Consider the following 7775-nt stretch of genomic DNA (forward strand, 5'->3'; position numbering starts at 1 on the left):
ACTCACTCCTGCTGACGAGCAGTGGTGAGAAAAGAAAAGTCGCCGGACAAAAACAGTGTCTGTAAACTGAGAGATTTAAGAAAACAAAATATAAACAGTCGGGAGAACAGAATCCAACTGCCAGTTTAGTAAAACCAGAAGACGAGACACTGTGCAGTTCCCACAATCCTTTTAGTAAACCATCACTCACTCCTGCAGCCGCATGTGCAGCAACACCCATATCAGGAAGAACATAATAATCCCTTATTAGGTGAAAACTAGAGATCAAAGTAGTTTGTAGTTTAAAAGGGTTGAAAACAGACCCCACTGAGTAGATATAAATATAAAAAGTACGAAATAAAGATGAACAAAGGGAAAATTACAGTAGAAATTATCTTTAGAGTATTTGAAATTAATAATAGCAAGGATAACAACCTGTAAAGTGATATTAACAATGAAACACAGTTGACATGATGACCATGCCCAGCATGTATAAAATGAATATAAAGCAAATAATTCACACGAAAATATTTTAATAACATAAATAAAGTATATTAAGGCTGTGTCACTGTTCAGCCAAGGACAGTGTGTGAAAAGGTAACTGTCTCCAGCTTGGGAAAAGGATGATTCTGCAGGTCATCTGAAGCCCTTGATGGATACAAAATAAAATATAAATAATATATTATAATAGAACTGCCTGGTCCGCCATGCAACAGAGAGAACAAATGTGACCGCAGATTGGATGAATTCTAAATTATCTGTTTGCTGAATAAGATGATCCTAACTATCAAATTGGCTCAGTAGTAGTATAATGGTACACACTGATAAAATATTATAATATGCTATTACTGTTATATAAGACAAAGGATAATATTAACAATGACATAATATTAATATGAAGAGGCACCTTAATCGGTTATGATGTAAGGTGGATAATTGTTAAGCAGTAGTCTGCATCAAGCTTAAGGTTTGCTGAAACTCAGTGTAATGACATGTGAGATGAAGACAATACAGAGAATAACTAAACTAATGAAGTGCATAGAGGCACTTGACCAGCTTGAAACCTATCATCCTAGAATGACACATTGCTGAGATAGAGCACACCTATAATAACAACCAATAAGCAAAACCCTGTAGATAACAGCTAAAACTACAGGATTGAGAAGCTGAATTAAATATGTAGACACTGCTAAGCTGATGAGCATGTTACACATTTTCTTTTCTTTTTATTTGTTTCTTTTAGAGCAGAAGCTGCTGTAACACACCCAAAGAAAGACTCTAGGTCTGACCAACCGTCTCAGTCGTGGGCAAAAAGATGACAGTCAATAAAATTCTAAAAGATAATTTATTGACGAAAAATATATCAAGAGATAAAAGATAAAACAGTCCAGTGTCCCACTTATGAATTGTATAAAAACACACAGTCCCAAGGCCAGAGACAGCTATGCCACACGGCCAAGTTGCACCCCACATGTTGCCTCTAACAGGGTTAGAAGTTGTCCTTGGAGACCCACCACCCTGCAAGCATATAGTCAGTGGTCACTCAAGCCTCTGGAACTCTGCTGCCTTTAGGCTGTGGCATATAATAGGCCCTGGACTGCACAGAGAGACAAAACAACACAGCAGTGTTTGTAGTGTGGGCTATATGTAGACCAGTGTATCAGTGCAATCAAGTACACCTGCCTCTAATTAGTCCAACCCCATTCCAGCCATTGGCTCACCAAAAATGTGACAACCACAAAACCACTCCCAACCCAGGGCAACTTCACACAATAATATGGAGCTGAATTAACACAGGCACATTAGTCTACCATGTTACAAGCTGCATGCTATTAAAAGCCAACATATGCAGACTTCTGCCTTGTTCGGGTGGCAGCATTTTTCTTTTTTCTTTTGTGTCCTGACACGTTTATGTTTTTTGTTTTTGTTTGATTATTTTGTTGGTTTTGGAAACGAATTTAAACGAACTTGTGACAATACTTGAGACTCACAGTGACACATAGTGATTAGGCATATGATTGAAAAATGCCTAGGTTTAGAGCTGTGAGCTATGAGCTGTGAGCAATGCAAAGTTAAATATATATATTTGTATAAATGGGAAACAACCCTAACTTGAAAGTTTGAAATGTGTGAGATCCATGCATTGTTTGAAGAACTAGAAATTATCTAAAACTGCCTTAAGTGAAAATGTAGATTTGCATCTATTCTCCCAAACAAAAAAACAAAAAACAAAAAAAGGGAGAAGCATTCTGTAACTTAAAAATAAGGCTGACTGTTGACAACAGACTAAAACACTAATTCGCAGGTGGCTATCAGGAACAGAGAGGCGAGCAAAGTCACAAACACCAAGGCTGCAGACAGCCACGCAGAAACAGCAGATAACATAGAGACAACGCCTGCTAGAACCGTGGAGAGGAAGGTCACTTCACACGAGATTGTTGCGCATGTGAAATACACAAAGATAAACAAATAACCATTTATATAGACAGCCAGTATGTTTTCTCTGCTGTGCATCATTTTGCAAAAAATCTGGAAAACCAGAGGAATGATTACACCAACTGGCAAACCAGCATGCCAACCTCTTACAACACCTACTGACTCTTTCATTACTACAGGCAACAATTTTGCTGACAGAGCAGCAAAATAGGCGGCACAACAGGCAAACATCACATTGATGGCAGTAAACACACATCAGATTCCACTGGATGTGTTGCAAAGTGAACAAAAAGCAGCAAGCACAGCAGAGCAGGCAAAATGGCTAAAACACGGTGCAGTTCTGACAAACGACTTAATGATGTGTTATGGCAAGCCAGTGTTGCCAAAATTCCTCCACAAAATGGCGGCATTAGTGACTCATGGCTGTACGCATTTGTCAACGGGGGGACTGACCAGTATTGTCAACTCTCATTTCTACACTGTAAATTCTACACTGTAAATTTTGAAACCTCAGCAAAACAATTTGTCAGAACATGCATGACGTGTCAAAAATGTAATGCTCAGGGAAACCTGAGACCACACAATCCATATGGACTTTATTGAACTAAGCGAATGTCAAGGGTCAAAATACGCCCTAGTGGTTATAGACGTGTTCTCAAAGTGGCCGGAAATCTATCCAGTGAAAAAGGCAGATGCAATTTCAGTAGCAAAGTGCCTGTGCAATCACTTCATACCCACATATGGCATTCCAGCTTTGATACGATCAGACAACGGCACTCATTTTGTAAATGATGTCATCACTAAGGTCTCTGAAGCACTCGGTTTCAGCATAAAACACCATTGTGCTTATCACCCTCAGAGCGCAGGCCTTGTAGAGAGAACTAACGGCACTATAAAACAAAGGCTCAGGAAATGCATGGCAGAAACAGGAAGGCCGTGGCCTGAATGTTTGGGTTTAGTGAAGATGTGGATGCGCTTAACACAAGGCTCCCATAAACTAACTCCATTTGAAATCATTCATGGCAGGCCGTTTCCACTGCCTATTACCAGTCAACCAATAGACAAAGCAATCAGAGAAAACACATTAGCAGAGTGGATGTCTAAGCTGTTAGAAAACAAAGAGATCATTGTACATAATCAACAACCTGATGATGTTTCTCCAGTGTCTTGCAGACTAAAGCCCGGTGACTGGGTTCTGATCAAGGTGCTCCAAAGGAAAAACTGGAGCACACCCAGGTGGGAGGGGCCATACCAAGTCCTCCTCACTACACCGACCGCTTGCAAAATTGCGGAACGACCATCCTGGGTCCATCAGAGTCACTGCAGGCGAGTCAGTGAAGCCATCTAAACACAGCTGACGGCAGGCTTGCCCACTTGTTGTGATCTCGCCCGGTGGAGGGGTCAGCTTTCCTGGCCGGGGGGTCTACTCGCGACAGGAGGGTGTGTCCCGTCGTCATGAGGTGGTGGCTCTTAATAACTGCAGCGGCCCTGACCATGGCCGGGCTTCTCACCTTTGCTTCCGTGAGGGACAATAAGTCACGCTATATGAAGAAAAGGCAGACACTGTATGACAAAGGACAGTACACCAAGTTTCCCCATGGCTATGCCACTAATTTCTGGTGGCAGTTTATGAACACTACAGCTCACTTGAATAATAAAACTGACTGCTATGCAAATACATATACACTTTCTGCCCACCAAGGAACGAGAGGAAGTGTATGGACTGTTCACTCAACGAAACCTGTGCCAGTAACGCGACACTGATGAGCCTCAACTGTCGCTCCAACTACAGCTACCGAATGATACTACAAACAAAGACTCATTACCAGACAGGATGTGCACGGACGGCACCAAGCAGTAAAGGAACCAGAGTTTCGCATCTGAGGAGGAGTGAAATTCTTACAGAGCTTGATCCCCGGCATTGGAGTTGCCGAGGTGCGGGATCATGTGGAAATCAACCGATATGCTCTGCTACGACACATCAACTTGACTAAGACCCTGGGAACTGCCTTAGCAGGAGAACAGCAGGCCATCAGAACGATGGTGCTGCAGAACAGACTGACACTAGACCTGCTAACCGCATCACAAGGAGGAGTTTGCAAGCTGATCGGGGAAACATGTTGCACTTTTATCCCTGATGGATACGAAACTGGAGGAGACATTTATGAAGCTTTGCAGAATTTGACCGCTCTGCAAAAATATGTCACTGAACACACACCTGGAGCAGCTACAGCACAAAGCTGGCTGGACTGGCTGTTCAGCGGTTCATGGCTGGCTGCTGTAGCAAAGCCATTTTTTCTTCTAGGTCTCATCATGATAGCACTGCTCATATTAGTGTTGTGTGTGTTGCCATGCCTAAGAGTAATGATTTCACAGATGATAACAACTACAATGACTGCTTATGTTGCCGTGCCTGAAGAAGAACAACATCCCGTTGCTATTCTGTTAGAGGAGAACTTGTACTAGCTGCTAATAAATGACGTGGTGATTAAAAATGACTTGTCAAGTGATCATGCACTGATTAAAACATTAGTAGGTTATGCAAGTTTTCATGCTTTTATTTTTTTTTTTTGAAGTCTTGAGTTTTAAACATAAAGTTTTTCATTTTAAATATAAAGTTCTCATCCTTTTATTTTTTTTGAAATTCTCATCCTTTTATTCTTTGAAGTTTTCATTTTAATATGAAGTTTTCATTATTTTACACATAAAGTTTTCAATTTAAGGTTTGCATCATTTTAAGTATAAGGTTTCATGCTTGTATTTTTTGAAGTTTCCATTTTATAATATAAGGTTTTCATCCTTGTATTTTTTGAAGTTTTCATTTTACATATTAGGTTTTCATCATTTTTAAATATAAAGTTTTCATTTTACTTTTCATCCTTTTATTTTTTGTAAGTTTTCGTTTTAAAATATAAGGTTTTTATCCTTTATTTTTTGTAGTTTTAGTTTTATTATTTTTTCTTGTTTATTCCACTTGTTATTTCATTTACTATGATTTTCATTTACTATGTTTTTCTTTTATTATTTTCTTTTGTTTTATTCTTTAGACCAAATGACTGCCATTTCTGCTATGCTGACATTTTGAAAATTTAAAAATTGCTTAAGATACTTAATAAATAACCTTCACAGACAACTGTTGTATACATTTAAAATAAGTTAAAACAGGAGGGAATGTTACAGGAAAAATGTTTCTACGTTTCTTTACCTTCTTTTAAATGTGCAAGCATGCCCTTTTGTCTATGGTTAGATTAGTTTAGAATTATCTTTTTAGACTTTCTCAGCAAAGACATACTGTTTTGGGACATATTGTTTTAGATTGTTTTATCTATCACAGCCTTCTCCCAGCTCTCTGCTGACGAGACTAGCGCCACATATGGAGTTGTTTATTTTATTTGTTTTGTATTTTCTTATCCTGTTCTCACTGTCTTTCCTATAAAAATTACCAAGCCACTGTGCATGGTGTGAGTTGTCCTTAGCAGCTCACCCGTGTACACGTTTGATAAAGAAAGTAACTTTGTCTCATTGTGTCTTTATTTCTCCTGGGTCTTTTACAGAGTTTTCCCCCAACAGGGTCACACTCTGACTCCACACACACACACACACACACACACACACACACACACACACACACACACACACACACACACACACAGACACACACACACACACACACACCTACATAACATACAGACTGGTACCTTTGTTCACGTGTATGTTAATGAACCTATGTATATTCATGTAACCTCAATAAAAGAACAGTGTTACGAGGGAACGGACGAGAGCGACTGTGGTCAAGCGAAGGAACGGCATTGGTCCAGGTCTCTCCCGTGCACGAGAAACATAAAGAACTACTCGTGTCTTGCTTTGCTGTGTAGCTGGATTGAACGATCCAGCGAACAGGTTTATGCTACAAACCTATCAACCATCAATTTCACACCGAGCCTCGACTCTCACGGCCCGGTACCAAACGACTCACGGACCGGTCCGTGACCCGGGGGTTGGGAACCGCTGAGTTAACGCATGAGTAGTTCAGGGCTGCACGTCATTTTCATTGTTAATATCTTTGTGAAAAGCACATTGATGTGAAAATCTTCATGAGAGTCAGAGGCCCTACAACACGATTAAAGATTCATTCAAAAGAAAATCACAAGTTATTATCATCTTCAGAACATTTCATTAAACATTAGAGACAGACTGCTGAGTACATCTCATCTCTATCCAAACAACCTACAGTCCACAAACACATCATGAACCAGTGCTCTGGGCTGTGGTCTGTCCCCAGTTACATGGATCAGCTGGTTCCCTGGAGGTGACTGCTGCTGTGGTTTGGAGCGGATGAATAAACCTGAACTGAATCAGGTGTCCAGTTACTTTTGGTCCCTTTAAACCAGGCTGTCACATGTTCAGCATGTGAAACTCCTCCTCCTCCGTGAAAACGGGTGTGGGTCTCAATCAGCCAAGGTTTTGGGTGAACCCATTGTGAGATCTAGCCCCACGCTATCATGTGATTTCCTGTGATCAAATGTCCCAGGATGTGAGTGGGCGTTAAGACGTCCATGTCCCTCATCAAGCAACTTAAAGAAGTCCAGACGCTTTTCTTTCCAAGCTCCTTCAACAACATCATTCATAGAACAGCTTCCAGCTTCTTTTGCTCGGCTACAGTTTGGATGGATTTGCAGATGCAACAAGACTAAAATGGTTAGGGTCAGGAGGTCAAAGGTCAGAGCTCCTGTGGGTCTGAGGGCGGCCTCACGCTGGAGAAGGATGAAGGAGTCTGACCTGAGCCAGTGTTTGACATGAACACATCAGCACTGCTGTCAGTGAGCCTAACGACAGCCGTTAGCATCATTTCAGTGTTTCAGTCATAAAAACACTTCCTGTCTCTGTGGTGGTTACAGTGACATCATGCAGTTTGTGCTTTGACCTCCAGAGGGCGACAAATCAGCACAGACAGAGAGCTCCATTCAAACTTTGCTGCCATCAGGAATAATTCTTCAAATATAATCATCAGTGTTTGAGCAGTTATGATATCAGGGACAATCTAGACATGTGTGACAATACTGAACATGTCACATGACACACCTCAAACATCATGTGATCCACTCTCAGTCTGCACTTTCATTCATGACTTCAACAGGTTGAAATGAGCTTTGAAGAAACATCAGTGAAATAAATCTTTCATGGATTCATGTGAGCAGCAGATGAACTTTGTACCAACAACATCTTCAATAACAGAGTCTGAATGAAGCTCAGGTGTTGATGCTGTTCACTGATTGGACGCTTGGTTTCAGCTCTGCTCTCAGTCTTTACTGCACAGGTGAAGGTAGAAAGTGTGACTGGATCTATAGACTGGAAACAGA

At 40.8% G+C, this 7775-nt stretch overlaps 1 long non-coding RNA gene across 1 annotated transcript; it reads left to right on the forward strand.

The window, feature by feature from the left end:
• The first annotated feature begins 289 nt into the window (after window positions 1-289).
• LOC309702465 lies at window positions 290-5992 on the forward strand. The gene is made up of 2 exons (XR_014275522.1): window positions 290-5310; window positions 5362-5992. It is a non-coding gene; the product is annotated as an uncharacterized lncRNA (long non-coding RNA).
• Window positions 5993-7775: the final 1783 nt, after the last annotated feature.

This window comes from Aulonocara stuartgranti, assembly GCF_965226115.1.
Source record: "Aulonocara stuartgranti genome assembly, chromosome: 3".
NCBI lineage: Eukaryota > Metazoa > Chordata > Actinopteri > Cichliformes > Cichlidae > Aulonocara > Aulonocara stuartgranti.